The following is a 16116-nucleotide window of genomic DNA, read 5'->3' as shown; positions in this document are numbered from 1 at the left end:
TAAATGTAGTATTTCATCTCGATTTGCTCCCTCTTTGATATGATTTAAATCAAATTCCTTGTCATTATAAATATCACAAGTACACATCAAATAGTTTTCTGGTTGCAATTTTCTAATTTCGACTATGCTTAATGTATGCTTTACGCATGTGCTTGTTGAAAGAAATGTTTAATAAAGTAAACAAATAAATATTAAGATTTTTTTGTAAATTTTGATACCCTTTAGATCATAATTGCTCTTTATTTCATAAATTACGGTTTTATATTTTTAATTTTATAATTTATGCATGCCATTTTACCAGATTTAAACTGATGATCTATAATCCGGGAAAACCGATAATCTGGAATCGCTGAAGTCCTGACAAGTCCGGATTAAAGACTTTTGATTGTATTGATGCTTATGTAAAAGAGAAAGAAGAGATTGACGATATTGTCTTAGATGTAGAAGTCGAATTAAATCGTAAATTAGCTAAGCTTTCCAAAGAAATTGAATAGGAACCTTTGGTTTTCACGAATGCTTAGGTCAATGTTAAATTATCCAAAATTATTTTGCCAACGTTTTCGGGTAACTTACACGAGTAGCTTTCACTTAAAGATATTTTTTAGCCAGTGTTGATTCAAATCCTAATTTAACAGATGTGGTCAAATTACAGTACTTAAAATCTGAGCTAAGAGGAGATGCTAATCGTATTGTTCAGTCAATATCCATAGTTGACTCTAATTATAAATTAGCCTTTTCATTACTAGAAGAAAGGTTCTCTAATCACCACGAACAAGTGTATGTTCATCTGAAACGATTTATGAATATGCATCCTACGCAAAATGAGTCTGCGTCAGCAACATTAAATGTAATTGACATTTAGAGACTCTTTCACTGAACTGTGTTATCTTCAGTACAGTGGCTTTGTTTTGTATTAGCTGAGAAATACTTGGCGACAGAGCAGAATCTTGTCTAATAGCGCATGCGCCACTAGAATCGCCGCTGAAATATATTTTCGATAAACTTGATTCTTGTTGTACACATTCGGAGTTGCGAATCATATGTTACTCTGTAAGAAAGAAAGCTAGCGCTAGACTGTCGCCATGGAAAATAAATGTATTGAAAGTAAAAGTGTTATTTTCTGTAATGTGTGTGTGGTGTTATTTTATTGCGATATATAGCTATTGACGAGAAATAGAATAATTCAATTCACCAAACACACTTGAATTGAATTATTCTATTTCTCATGAATAGCTATATATCACAATAAAATAACACCACACACATTACAGAAAATAACACTTTTACTTTCAATACATTTATTTACCATAGTGACACTCTGGCACTACGTTTCTTTCTTACAGCGTAACATACGAATCGCAACTCCGAATGTACGTTTTTCTGCTCATATCTCCTTTAGTGACATTTTAATAAGCAAAAGTCAATAAACAAATAAAGAGCTTCAGAAAGGGGGAGGGTACTTAAACTTTTGTTTCTACAGAACTTCAATCTGAAAGTATCCTAGTAATCCTTCGTTTCACAAAACCAAAAGTCACAGTCTCATAACCTTCATTAGCTGTTCCGGCTCTGACTAACTGAGTTGGATCTTTTAATTTCTTATTTAACTACTTTTATTAAATTCAGTTTACAATATAAAATTAGTTAAATTTTTACAAAATGTAAAATAATTACACTGCTCACTTTAAAACTATGATTTTTAATCAAAAATTTGTTAAATTTCTACAAAGTATAAAATAGATAATAAAAATATGTTAATTCCAAATTCAGGCTTCCAAGTGCCTATATGTTCGGGTGGAGGACTATGTTATCCAAAATTTAATGACTATAGGCAACATTGTTTTTCAACAATGCGTAAACATACATATGTTCATGCAAATTATCATTATTTAGTTTCATGAAATATGATACAGGGTGATAATATTTGGTGACAACAATTAGAAAAGTGCTTCGGACATTTAAAGTGATTTGACACAAAATGCCATTTTGAAACTAATAGCCCTTCTGGGGTAATTCACATTTGTGCTTTAGAAAAAAATATAAAATTAAAAATATTAAAATAAAAGCTGAAAGATTTCAAATTTTATATTACACCCAAAGGGAATTCTTTTAATGTTTTGTGTGTTACCTTTAATTCTCAAATAGCCTGTTCTTCGTACATAAATCACATAAAATTCAAGTAAACAGCTATATAAAAAAAATATTTAAAAAAGGCCTATCTTCAAAATTTCCAATAGCCTTGCGTGCTAGAGGTAAAGAAATTTTTTTCCCATACAGCAATACCATTGCTCACTTTTATTCCATTATAACTGATGAAGTCACTTCAAATAATAAGGAAACTTTATGATGGTGTACAAGATGATTTGTGAACAGTCAAAAAATATTAGATAAGAAAGACATCCTACATTTTCTCAGACTAGCTAAGATTACAGGTCCACTCAATAATAATTCTATAATCTCAATAATTTCAAAATCCGGGTTAGATGGTAGCAACATTAGCTATGAGTTATGATGGAGCAGGTAACGTGATAAAAAAGGGAATTGGAGCTCAGATTAAAGCTTTTGCTCCAAAAGCAATCCATATGCACTGCACTTCTCATTACATGAATCTTGTGTTCATATACTCATGCAACATTTCTGAAATTCACAATATGCTGAACAAACTTTAAAAAAAATATTCAAATCGGCAAAAAATATTAGACCTTTTCCGGACAAGATAGATAGCCTATACGGCATTGAGGCGTACCGCCACTTCTATCACAGCTTTTCCGATATCACCGAATTTAAAGGATCCGAAATTCGATCGAAAGCAAGTCTATCGAAATACTGTTCATTGTGATTCTGTGTTTTGTTAATACAAAGCTGCATTTTAGCAGTACCTTAACTTGTCTAGCTCATTTTCCAACTAAAATCTCAGTTTTTCAAATTTAGAAAAGATTGTATATCACCGTTTTGCATCAGTTTGCGCTGATCATGTAAATGAAATTTGTGACATATAAAGATGATTTACCCTATCCGGTAACACATCGACGTATTTTCACTTAAAAAAACATCAGAGAATTGCACAATATCGGCAATGTGCATCTTCCTTTGTTCAAGTACACATTGATGTAAAAAAGTCAAAGGAAATTGACAAAAATCCAGTTTTTCTTACTCTTGTAAAAAGCGCCAAATAAGTGGGCGATTCTGCACTTCACACCCTAATTTTATATTTGCTGCGTTGTTTCAAACAGAGGATTAAACCAATTGTTTCCTTTTCCTAATATACTGTGAAAGCATCGATTTATCCGTTTATAGTTATATTTATAGTAAATTAATTGAATTCTGCTGCTATGCTCAACGATATATATAGTTAACAAAATAGCTCTAGACAAACGTTACGCAAATCAAACGACGCCAACTGTACTTTTAAAATACGATGAAAATACACATATACAGATAATGTACAGATGAAACTCTACCACCTCCGGTACTTAAAATAACATAGAACTGAGCGTTTAAATTCAAGTAAAGAAGGCTGATACTACACACAAAATAGTTTACTTAAGTAAATAACGGCGCGCTTTTTCAAAAGTCGGCTAGCAAAATATCTAAAGCCGGATTAAATTCTGGCAGAGCTGGCGATAATATGTAACTGTAAGCGAGCTCTAATTCTGAAACATTCAAAACATCAACTTAAATAATCATCAAGTTTCATTTTGATAAAGATTAATAGTAAAATTTCAAATCATAACCGGTTAATTTTACCATAAAATCCTACAATTTGACTGAATACGAAGAACCTTGAAGGTTTTCAAAACATCTTAACGAAGTGTAAATTTGCCTTTCAATTCGCTTCAACGAGAAATGGTTATTTCAAGTTATTTGGTCATGAAAATTATTTTTTCTTAAAATAGGCCCAACGGTTTCTTAATTAGCGGATTTTCTAAATATTCGTTCAGTTTAACTGCTATCGTTTTAAAAGATTACTAATATTATTTTTAATGATCCAGCTTCCACGGCTATTGAAATGCCTTAGACGCTTTGTTCGCAATTTATTTTTTTAAAAAAAATTTCTGCTGTATTTCGAAGTAAATATTTTGAATTAGTAGATTTCATGCACGCTTACTTTACACTTATTTTTCTCTTCAATTTTCCACGATTATAAAAAGCAAGTTGTATATTTTCTCTCCTCAAAAAAATATCTCAGAATTTTTTCGACGCATTTTAACAAAGAAAAACTAGAACCTTATATTTTCAAAAGTTTAAAATTCTTCCAGCTGTTTTACAAGAAAAGCCTATCAGAACTGGTTCTTTCTCATACCTATTACCGCAATGTTCCAAGACATTTTTAACTTTAATTTTCCAACGATAAAATAAATAAAATAAACAAAATACTTAAATACACAAAATAACTAATTCCTTTATTAGTTTTATTTAATTTCATCCTTTATTAGTTTTATCAATTTCATCGTAAAAGATTTAATACAGTATTACCTACAAAAAACATTTTTTTTAATAATAGTTGAATTTTTAATTACTAAATGTCCTGTACCCAGTTACCTTTCTCTTTTTTTACTTAAAAGGGCTATTGGTCTCGAAAAGAGATTTTGCGTCGTTTCTATTTATTTCGAGTCTGTTCCCGTTCGCAAACGTGACATTCTTATTTCATATTTAATCTATCTATTATTCATGAACAAACTAAACTGTTTAAGAGAAATATTATTTTCCTCCCTTTTTAATCCGACTTATTTAAAAAAATAAGCATATTTCGTTCATGATATATATAATAAAAAACATTCAGTACTTTTATAGAATTACTTTCCACACCTTGTCATTTTTTAAATATAGAGAAGATACATAACGTCCCCATGTTATCCATGGACATCTCGATCGATAATTCCTACTGTTAAAAAATATTAACTTTAAAATAGTTCATCTGGGCAATCATTAAAATCTGAACTTTTTTTTTATTTTTTTTTTACTTACTCTATTCAAACGCGCTTATTCCTACAGATAAACACATTTTTAGCCCAAAGGGCGTTAGCCAAGAAGGGTTGTTAGTTTCGTTTTTATATTTTGCGTTTATTCACTATAAACGGCGAATCACTTTTTATATTGTTCCCACCAAATATTAGAGCCCTGTATTATATTTAAAGAAATTAAATAGTGAAGAATCTGCATAAATGTATGCTTGTTTCTCGCATTGTGATAAAACAACGGTACGTAGTGCCATCCAATTTTGAATAACGCACGTCTCCATCCGAATATAGGCAACTGGAAGCCCAAATTGGGAATCTGGAATTTGCTTTATTATCTGTTTCATATTTTGTAAAACATTTATGAGTTTTTTGATTAAGAAACTCAACGATTTCAAAGCGAGAATTGGCAACAACAACAAAACAAAAAAAAAAAAAAAAGAAGAAACACTCCAGCACACGAGACTGTGTTTTGGAAATTCTAAAAATATGCTGATTTTAAAATTATTTTGGATATTGCTGTTGAACTGAATTTTATGGTTTAAGTGCGAAGAACACGATATTTAATAAATAAAGGCAACACACAAAATGTTAAAAAAAACGCCCCTTAAATTACTTAAAAGTTGCATCTGCATGTGTGGAAGAGTGAATCATGAGAAAAGAAGTGAAATATTTGTTTATATTTGGTGAAAAATCGTCCACTGCAGCAACTATGCTTTAAATGAGAAGAGTGAAAACGCGAAAAATTATCACTATGATTGTATCGTTGACAGTTGTACCGCTGGGTAGGCCCAGGTTTAGATTTGTATTTAATAATGCGGACCCATAGTCCTCGAAAAAATCATAAGACTATGGGTCCGCATTATTAAATACAAATCTAAACCTGGGCCTACCCAGTGTTATAACTGTCAACGATACAATCATACACAGCGAGCGTGTCATAATACACCTCGCTGTGTTCAGGCGCGGCAGGAATCATATGGTACTATAGTGTCTGTTCTTGGTAAGATGTGCTGAAAATCACAGATCCCATCTCTGCTCTTTTAAGGGTACCTAAAATTATAATGCAAAGTGTATCCTATGCCTGGGACCGCACCTAGCATCCTCTATCTCTTGCCCACGCAGACCAGGAAATCTAAATAGTAACGATAACCACAATGAAGAAATAAAAAAATATTAAATATTCTGAAATGGAAAATATTCAAAGCAATGCTACCTCAGAAAACTCTCAAAAAAGTTATGACAGGTCACGTGATACTGCTAACCAATCTGAAAACACTAACTCATATGCAACTGAAGTTTAAAATAAAATAAATCCCATCAAAAATTCCAATTCTAATGCCAAAAAGGAACAATCCCGAGAAAAAATATAAATAACAGGCATGAACGTACAGGGGAAAACCTAGACAAATTCATAGCTTTCATGGCTTCAATATATGATCTTTATGATGACTTCTGTAATGCTAAATTTGTCACTGACAAAATGACTGTAGGATTTGAAGCACTCAGGATCTACAAAAATATCAATAATGACTAATACAAACAATTTCCAAAATTATTCAAATTTTAATAGACTAAACTACACCAAGATAATTTTCTACAATTGTGATGGTTTACTAAGGCAGCATTTACAAAATACTAAATTTTTGTTTGAAAACAACCTAGATATGATGTTACTCAATGAAACATCTCAAGCCCAATAAAAAATTCAAAGTTGCAAATTATGGAGTCTATAGAAATGATAAAATGCACAAAAGTGGAGGAGGTACAGCTATCATTGTAAAAAATTCTGTCAAACATACTGAATATCTTCTGCCAAATTTTTCTACAATAGAAGCTTGTGCCTGCCTAATCTAAAGCAATAATTATACTCCATATCTAATTGTTTCAGTGCACAAACCACCTCAAAAAATTATCAATACTGCCGAAATTGACTATATCTCCAAATTGGGATACCCTATCATCATTGCAGGTGATCTAAATTGCAAACACCCAGCATGGCACTCCAGACTTACTAACAGTAATGGAGTTAGATTGTATAATTATATGCAAAACTCTCCTATCAATATTCTAGCTACCACAGAGCCAACACACATTTCGGCTAATAATAACCACATCTCTTATGTTATAGACATACTTATTACCTGCAATATCCCTCAAATTCCAGACCTTATCAATATCACAGACCTGGACTCTGATCATAATCCCATTATGTTCATTTTGAATAATATTAAGCATTATATGCCCCCACAGCCTACTCAAGTAAACTCGACTGACTTTAAATATACTAGTTTAATATCTTATACAACAATATCTCTGCTGCAGCTAAAATGACTACTCCAGACTTAATAGAAGAAGCAACTACTAAATTTAACAATAAAATTCTGGATGCCATCAATAAAGCAACTAGAAATTCATCCAAAAAAGACTACTCCCTTCCTATCAATATTGTAGAAGAAATTAGAAACAAGAACAGATTAAGGAAGATCTGGCAGAGAACTAGAGACCAGAGAGATCATAATAATTATAAAAGATGTGACTACACAGTCAAAAAATTATGCTTTGAATTTAAAAAAGACAGCTGGAACGACTCTGTAGAAAACTTATCTCATACAGATCATTCTATCTTTGAATTTAAAAAAGACAGCTGGAACGACTCTGTAGAAAACTTATCTCATACAGATCATTCTGTTTGAAAATTAGCCAGAAAACTAAGAAATACCAACCAGAAAATTGGACCTATTGAGAACAACAACACAGTTATTTATCATCCTGTAGATATTGCCAATGAATTTGCAGATGTCTATGAAGAACAATTCAAAAATAACTTTTCGCATCCGGAAGACAACAACATTAAAGAACAAGTTCATAACTTTATTAATTCCAATAGGAGCACAGCTAATCCTCCTAACACTCCCTCTGAAGTATTCTATCTGATTAAGCATTTAAATCCTAAAAAAGCCAGCGGTTATGACAAAATTTCAAATACTGCCATACAGAATCTTCCTAAAAAAGCTATGATCTTTCTTGTCAACTTATTCAATGACAGCCTGAGGAATAATTACATCCCTAATGTCTGGAAAATTGCTACTATTATTGTCATTAAAAAACCTGGAAAGGACAAAAAATTAACCACAAGTTACACCATTTTCTCTTTTACCTACTATTTCCAAATTATTTGAAAAAATCATTCAAAAAAGATTGCAACAATATGCTCAAGATAATAGCATAATTTCTCCTTATCAGTTTGGCTTCAGGAAAAATTACTCCACCACTCAAGTCTCCCGCATCGTTGAAAAGATCGGTGAAGCCTTTAATAAAAAGGAAACAGTAGCTGCTCTTTTCCTCGATGTGGAAAAAGCATTTGACAAAGTTTGGCATACTGGCCTTATATTCAAACTTATTACCTACAATTTCCCTCCTGCTCTAATCATCATTATCTTCAATTATCTGCAAAACAGATACTTCCAAGTTAGAATCAACTCTGACTACTCAAACAAAAGAAAAATTAATGCTGGCGTCCCTCAGGGAGCAAATTTGGCTCCTTATCTCTACATTATTTATATAAATGATTTCCCAAATTATCCAGGTACTGAGTTAGCTCAGTATGCTGATAGTACTGCTATCTTTTCTACATCCATCAACCTTACCTATGCTCAACACAAATTGCAAAATGCTGTTAATAATATCCAAGATTGACTCCAAAAATGGAAGATTAAAATTAATTCACAGGAAAGTACTAATATCATCTTCAAACGCACTAATAGAAGACCTGTATGCGATCATCTGTACATTAATAATCAACCGGTCAATACAGATAACTCAGTCAAATATCTTGGCATTAACCTAGATTCCAAACTTAATTTTAAAATTCATCCACAAGCTACCAAAGCCAAAACTATGCAAGCTTTTATGAGTGTATATTCAATAATCAATACACTCGAAACTGAGCATAAATACAAAAAAAATTATCTATTTACAACTCATAAGTCCTGTAATGCTTTACGGTTCGCCAGTGGGCAGCAGCAGCACGCACGAACAGAAAGCCTCTGCAAACATTGCAAAATAAAATCATAAGAACCATGCTGGGTGCTCCGTGGTTCGTAAGAAATGAAGTCCTACATAGACATATGAAAATTAACACAACTAACGAAGAAATACTAAAGACCGTCTATAAATTCTACAATAAAATCGAAAATCATCCCTCAAATCTCGTCAAAAACATGGGCAATTACGATTACATTATAGAACAGCCGTACAAAAGACCAAGGACAATTCATCACAATGTTCGTTGGTAACATATGTATATACTCATCATCGTATTTTATTATTTTATTATTCAGTATTTACTCAAGATTTTTGCTATACTTCAATTCTTTTGAACCTTGAATGAATTTTTATTGAAGGAATTACCTTATTTATCTGCAACTGTATTGGCCGATTAGCAGCTACACCTCTATATTCAAGTTATATTTTTCTTTAATCATCATGCATCAGCATCATCATACTGATATTTTTCTAAGTTTACTGATAATGTTAGAATACAATTCTATTCATCAGATTTGTAAATAGTCTATTATTTATTTTAATATAGAGCAAAATATGTCATCTTGAGCATCTCTCGACTCTGCCAATCAACATCACGGAAATAGCACACGTGACCAGCACCTCTGACTTACGTTAGTAAATTGAAATTACATCCCTGGCATAGATGTCACTTTTGTAATCAACATCTCGAATTAACACTGTGATTCAGGAATCTATTTTACTACTTACATGCATCCCTATGAGACAAGCACCAATACATTTCTAAGGCCTTTAATGGATAATATAACAGGTCAAGTAATGTACTTTTATTAGTACAAAACTTGAAGTATAACGTTATGACCTGACCTGACCTGAAAGGTCAGATCCCACTCCAACATTCAGAATAATCAATTCGGCTTTCGTCAAGGACATTCAACAACTAATTCTCAATTTTAGCAGAAAAAAATTGCAGAAGCTTTTAATAATAAATCTTGTTTCGTTGCCTGCTTCCTGGACATCGCATTTGACAAAATTTGGCCTAATGGTTTACTCTACAAAATCATCTAAATTAAAAGCGACATTAATAAAGCATGTAGAATCATTAGGATTTTTTGGAAGCCAGAGAGATGAAAAATTAACAACCGCCTTCGCCGGGAATCGAACCACGGACCTCTGGAATACCGGCCCAACGTGCAGAACCACTACACCCGAAGAACGCTAGGAAAGTGGGAGAAATACATTATATACTCCCCTTTTTGAAAGGGTGACTAGGGTTTTAGGGGACCTAGTCGCCAAATCCTGGGTGTGGAGAATCTTCATCCACAACCCTTTTAATTTGGGTGTCACTTGTAGAGTCATTAGGTTAATTAGAAGCAGAAAAGATGAAAAATATGCAACCGCCTTCACTTGGAATCGAACCACGGACCTCTGGAATACCGGCCCAGCGTACTACCATTACACCACGAAGGCACGCTAGGGAAGTGGGAGAAATACCTTATAAGCATTTCTGAATAAATTAATGTCTCAATATTTCCGCTTTTCGTTCCCATCATTGTAATAAATTGTATTTTTATTTTTCCAAAGAGGCGATTTGCCCAGAAGGACTATTAATTTCGTTTCAGCATTCTACGTTGGCTCACTATAAATGTCGGTTCACTTTTTAAATTGTTGCCGCCGAATATTAGAGCCCCGTTGTGTTATATTTAATGAAGAGTCTGCATGAATGTTATGTACAGTGGATGGACAAAAATATGGAAACACCTTGTGAAATGCACGTTTGAAAAGAAAGATTGATTTTAATGAAATATGTAGGTGGCGCTGGCATTTTTGACTACTGACGCCACCTATACAACTTCGTAAATGTGGTAAACAGTTCAGTTGTTGTCGGAGTACAGTTATGTGAGGTTGTCATTGCATTATGTCAGAGTTAAGAGACTTCGAACGTGGGCAAAGTGTTGGAGCACGTATGGTAGGTGCTTCCGTAAGCAAGGTAGCCGAGGTGTTTAGTGTTTCAAGAGGTACTGTATCAAAGATTTATTCCGCATATTTGAAAAGCGGAAAAACATCATCTGCTAAATCACAGCGCGGACGAAAGTGTGTCCTGAGTGATCGTGACAGACGATCATTAAGGGCAATTGTGACGAAAAATAAGAAGACCACAGCTGCAAAAGTTACTGCCTGAATGAATGTTGTGTTATTAAACCCTGTGAGTACCAAAACAATTAGAAGGGAGCTTCATAAACAGGGAATTGCTGACCGTGCTGCAATTGAGAAGCCACTCATCAGTGATGCTAATGCCCGTAACAGGAAAAGGTGGTGTTTAAGTCATAAAGCCTGGACTACAGAGCAGTGGAAGCGAGTAATATGGTCTGACGAGTCTTCTTTCACATTGTTTCCCACTTCTGGCCGAGTTTACGTCTGAAGAACGCCATCTCAAGCCTATAATACAGACTGCTTGTTGCCAAGAGTGAAACATGGCAGGGGTTCTGTTATGGTTTGGGCAGCCATATCGTGGTTCTCTGCTAGCCCCATGATAACTGTGTCAGAGCACATGACTGCCAAGACTTATGTGAACATTTTGGCCGATCAAGTTCATCCCATGGTACAAACTTTGTTCCCCGATGGTGATGGTGTCTTCCAAGATGACAAAGCCCCTGTTCACACAGCTCACATTGTCCAGGACTGGTTTTCTGAGCACGAGGATGAGTTGTCCCATCTCCCCTGGCCACCACAGTCACCAGACCTGAATATTATCGAACCTTTGTGGTCTACATTGGAACGGAAAGTGCGTTCTCGTTATCCACCGCCAACATCGTTATCTGAACTTGCCACCGTTTTGCAGGAAGAATGGTATAATATTCCCTTGGCAAACAAACAGGAACTGTATTTATCCATTCCGAGAAGACTGCAAGCTGTTTTGGATGCCAACGGGTTTCCTACCTCATATTAAGCAAAGAAACATGTTTTTTTAAAGGTGTTTCCATATTTTTGTCCAACCCCTGTATGTTTCTCGCATTGTGATAAAACAACAATACCTAGAGTCATCAAACTTTGAATACTGAACATTTCCACCCAAATATGGGCATTTGGAAGCCGAAATTTAGAATTTGTTTAATTCTCGATTTTATATTTTGTAAAACTTTAACAAATTTTTTATTAACAAACTCCACGATTTCAAAGCGAACAACGGCAAGACTGTAAGGAAAAATCATTTTTATCTCCAGAGCGCGAGACTGTGTATTGGAAATTCTAAAGCTATGCCCCGTTTAACATTATTTTGCAATATTGCTGACGAACTGAATTTTATGGTTTAAATGCGAAGAACATGATATTTAATAAGTAAAGGTAACATACAAAATGTTAAAAAAGCGCCCCTTTGGGCGTAATGTAAAATCTGAATGCTTTCAAAATTTTTTTTATTTATATTTATTTGATTTTTTCCCTCACAATTATTATTTGAAAATAATGCTACTACTTAGTAATTTTCTTTCAAATAATAAACAAAAGCAAAAGATCAGATTTTCACTTTGAAGGTAGGCAGTTAAAAATACGACACAAATTTTGCAATCGACTTTTTTTACAACTTGCTAGAAAGAAACCTTCCTTATGGGTGATACTCGTAGGATAAAATAACACTCACTGTAAAAGTTAAATGATACTACCAGATAAAATGAATTTTAAACCATCAATTTACACTGTATTAAGACACACACTTCTTTAATAGCATATATAAGTAAAAGATATTTTTTTGCCCTTATAACACAGAAAAGAGACTTTTCTTCGCGACTTTTTAACCTTTTTCCAATTTGATTCTTTATAGTGAAAGCATATAAACCGTATCCCAAATGATCTAGTTTTCGAAATATTTCTGTTAATTCCCAACAAAAAGTGAATGGTTAATTAAGTGTAATCGCCTTGAATGAGAAGAAATTAATACATTCCAATCAAACATTTTTTTAATGCAGTATTTTATCTGGTCTTTAAAAAATTCTGTATTAAAATGCTGCACAATTAGCTTTCTCTCACACAGAATTTCCCTTTGTTCGCTCTAAGCTTGATCTTTCGACCTGCGAGGAGAGGCCCACTAGCGGCCGAGCGGTAAAAGTTGCTGAACACTGGCAGTTCGGGCGAGGTTCGAATCCTCTAGCTGCATGCACATTCTCGTGGTTTTCCGCACGTGTAATGTGTATACGAGCCAGTTTCCCTTAGAAAGACCTCCACAAAGGCATCCCTTTCCTTAGGCAGATAGCTCTAGTGTGCTTTACCGTAATCTCAATACATCAATCAAAATCAACACCCTGCGGGAAGAAAGACTTCTGTCTGTCTTAGGTTGAAGCATAAACAGAAAACTTGCTGCTTAATATGTTGTGCGACTTTTAAAAAGTCCATACATGGACGATTAAATAATTATAATTTCTGTCTAATCACTTATTTAAGTAAATTACTAATCGAACGTAATCAACTTTTAGCTAACAGTTTATAATTTAATATTTCAAAGACCTTAGCGGGGACAAAGAGCTCTTTACGTTCAAACATAAAGAAAAGGTTTGCTTGTTACGACATGAACCTTTAAAAAGTCTAAACGTAATTTAGTTCTTAATTCTACAAACTGGAAAGGAACTAGATCGAAAGAAAACGCAGCCGATTTTTGTTTTATTCAGGGAGAATTGTTTATTTTTATTGCTTACAAATCTTGAGATATATCATATAAAGTCAAATAATTTCTTACATGGCTTTACCGCTTCTATCATGTTTAGCAACATTCAGTCATATAATCTTAAAAGTCTTCAATTCTGCCAGTTCCTTAATACAATTCATTTCAAATTGTATTTAGCTCACCAGAGGCAAAGCGGAAAAATAGGTGAAAACAGGTAGTTCGAACAGGGTTCATATCCTAGCTGCATCGCAGTTTCGTCGTTTTCTTCACATTTTTGGCTTGGTTTATTTGATTACGGCATAGCACACTACCTCAGTAAGGGCAGTGATACTTTCCTGGAGAAATGTCTAAGGAAAACTGACTCATACCCACGTTATGTATGGGGGAAAAGACGATAACGCCGATGCAGCCAGCCCGTTCGCCCAAAATTGAGTCCAGGTCAAACTACCAGCGTTCAGCGACTTTACTGCTGTACTGCTATGACCCGTTTTTCTCAACTATAAAGTGGCCGGGAGCCAGGAAAGGGGTATTGTCGTGACTTGCGATGTGGCGAATTTTGGTACTTAGTTATTACTTTTGTAACAGACAGCGCCACCACTTTTTCAAGTCATTTCATCACACAGTTGCCATTCGCCAATGTAACAGCCAATTAAAAAATATTCAGAACTACCTTTCAAATTTGCATAATAAGATTTATTCTTATTAAATATTAATATATATATATATATATATATATATATATTTTGTCTGTTTTACAAAATATTTATTTCTTGTGCTGTGTTTTATATTACGGATAAGAAAATTTTCAGTGTACGAAAATACAAGTGTGAATTTTTTTTATTAAATTAGCTGGTTTAAGTATTTCACTGAATTATTTGGTATTAATATAACTGAAAGTGAGCTCCTAAATGTGATGGATATAGATAATATCAAGAACTTTACGCATATAGTGAATGAAACACACCCAATTTTGTACTGCTATATTTACTTGTCAAAATCTATTTCACTTCTTGTTGTAAGCACAGCATTAAAAAGTCTGATATGTAGACCACGACTTCCCTTGCGCGGAATATTAAATTATACGCACATTTTTTTTCTGCATTTCATTGAAACTTATTTCCTCTCTCATTAGAGATAGTTTTCTCTTTCAATTAATTCAATTCTCACTTTGCGACAAGACAAAAATACATAAAACCTCAAAATAGCTTTATTAAAAATTGCAAAATATAGAGACTTGAAACACCAAATACAATTAAAACAATTAAAAAAAACAATTTTTACAATTAAAATTATTGTTTCTACGCAAAAACAAGTAGTTATGCCAGCGACAAGAAGGCAGATTTTTCGGTGCACAAAACTTTTACTTTGGGTCCCACTTGGCAAAAAGACACTAAAAGTGCAGAAACTGAATTCACTATTTCGCTAAGTTTCAAATGCAAACAAATATGGCAGCTATAGTAAAAAAAAATTAGGCTTAGCCGCACTTAAAAAACTTTTAAATAGCTAATAATTCTACAACTATTGCATGCAGATTAACTAAAGGCATAAGAACTTTAACTGGGAGATAAGAACAACATAATTCAATCATTTTTAAAGCAAAACATGCACAATTTACCAATATATAAAAATTATTTTTAAAAAAAACTGAGCTCACGCAGCTGAGTTACAAAGTGGGTATATTTGCTTATTTATACACTTTTGGTGCAGCCGAATCCAACCAAAAAGGTAGGTGCACAACTACATGTTATATCATATACAAAATTTCAACGTTTTGAGTCTACTCGTTTTTGATTTATGCGAGCTACATACTTACATACGTACATCTAGACATCACAAAAAAATCTGTCCTGAATCCATTTTAAATCCTTTTTGCAAACCGTTTTGGGAAAAAGAGTCCTTTATTCTGTTCTTACCTACAGATGTCATGCAAAAACATCGTTCATTGTATCTGATAGCAGTTAATATATGGGTATTTTCATTGAAATATGATACCCGAAAATTTTCATGGCTGCGACACTTCTTACAAAAGTACAACTTACTTCGTTTGATTTACTTACAACTTACTTCGTTCACTGTCTGTCTCATTATTTACAACTTACTTCGTACAAGGAAGTAAAAAAGTGAGTTCTCAAATATCAGTAAATAATTAATTTTATTCCTTTTGTTCTTTCATATTATAATAGTTTATCATTTATCAGTACAAAAACTGAGGTAATTAAAAAATTAACTTTTTAGATATTTTTAGTATTTTTTCATTAACGTTATAAGGTATTTTCTCCCTCCTTTCTGCATGCCTTCGTGGTGTAACCGTAGCACACTCGGCGCGTATTCGAGAGGTGCAGGTTCAAGTTCCGGCGACTCCTTTGCACATTTTTCACAGCTCCTTTAAAATAACCTAATGACTCTACAGTGGCGCTCGAACTAAAATGTTGTGAACGATGATTCTTCACAACCAGGATTTAACGATCGGGTTTCCTA

General features: G+C 33.5%; 1 protein-coding gene and 1 long non-coding RNA gene across 13 annotated transcripts in view; one reads left to right on the top strand and one right to left on the bottom strand.

Annotated features, from left to right (window-relative positions):
• The window catches only part of LOC146996191 (uncharacterized), a 300697-nt gene that overhangs the window by 257178 nt on the left and 27403 nt on the right, over nucleotides 1–16116 (bottom strand). Inside the window, exon 3 of one of the 10 annotated variants that reach the window (XR_015042015.1) lies at nucleotides 14828–15090. The exons of 8 other annotated variants lie outside the window; for them this stretch is intronic. The gene's annotated coding sequence lies outside the window, so the exon portion shown is untranslated. Of the gene's footprint in view, nucleotides 1–14827; nucleotides 15091–16116 lie in introns of those variants that run through there. One more of the 10 variants, XR_015042018.1, reaches the window with a different exon arrangement.
• Nucleotides 1–16116, top strand: part of LOC146996192 (uncharacterized) — a 65307-nt gene that overhangs the window by 34491 nt on the left and 14700 nt on the right. The window lies entirely within an intron of this gene.

This window comes from Stegodyphus dumicola, chromosome 7 (assembly GCF_044657685.1).
Source record: "Stegodyphus dumicola isolate Sdum_Otavi_A_Nest chromosome 7, ASM4465768v1".
Classification (NCBI taxonomy): Eukaryota; Metazoa; Arthropoda; class Arachnida; order Araneae; family Eresidae; genus Stegodyphus; species Stegodyphus dumicola.
This window is presented reverse-complemented; position numbering and strand designations above follow the sequence as displayed.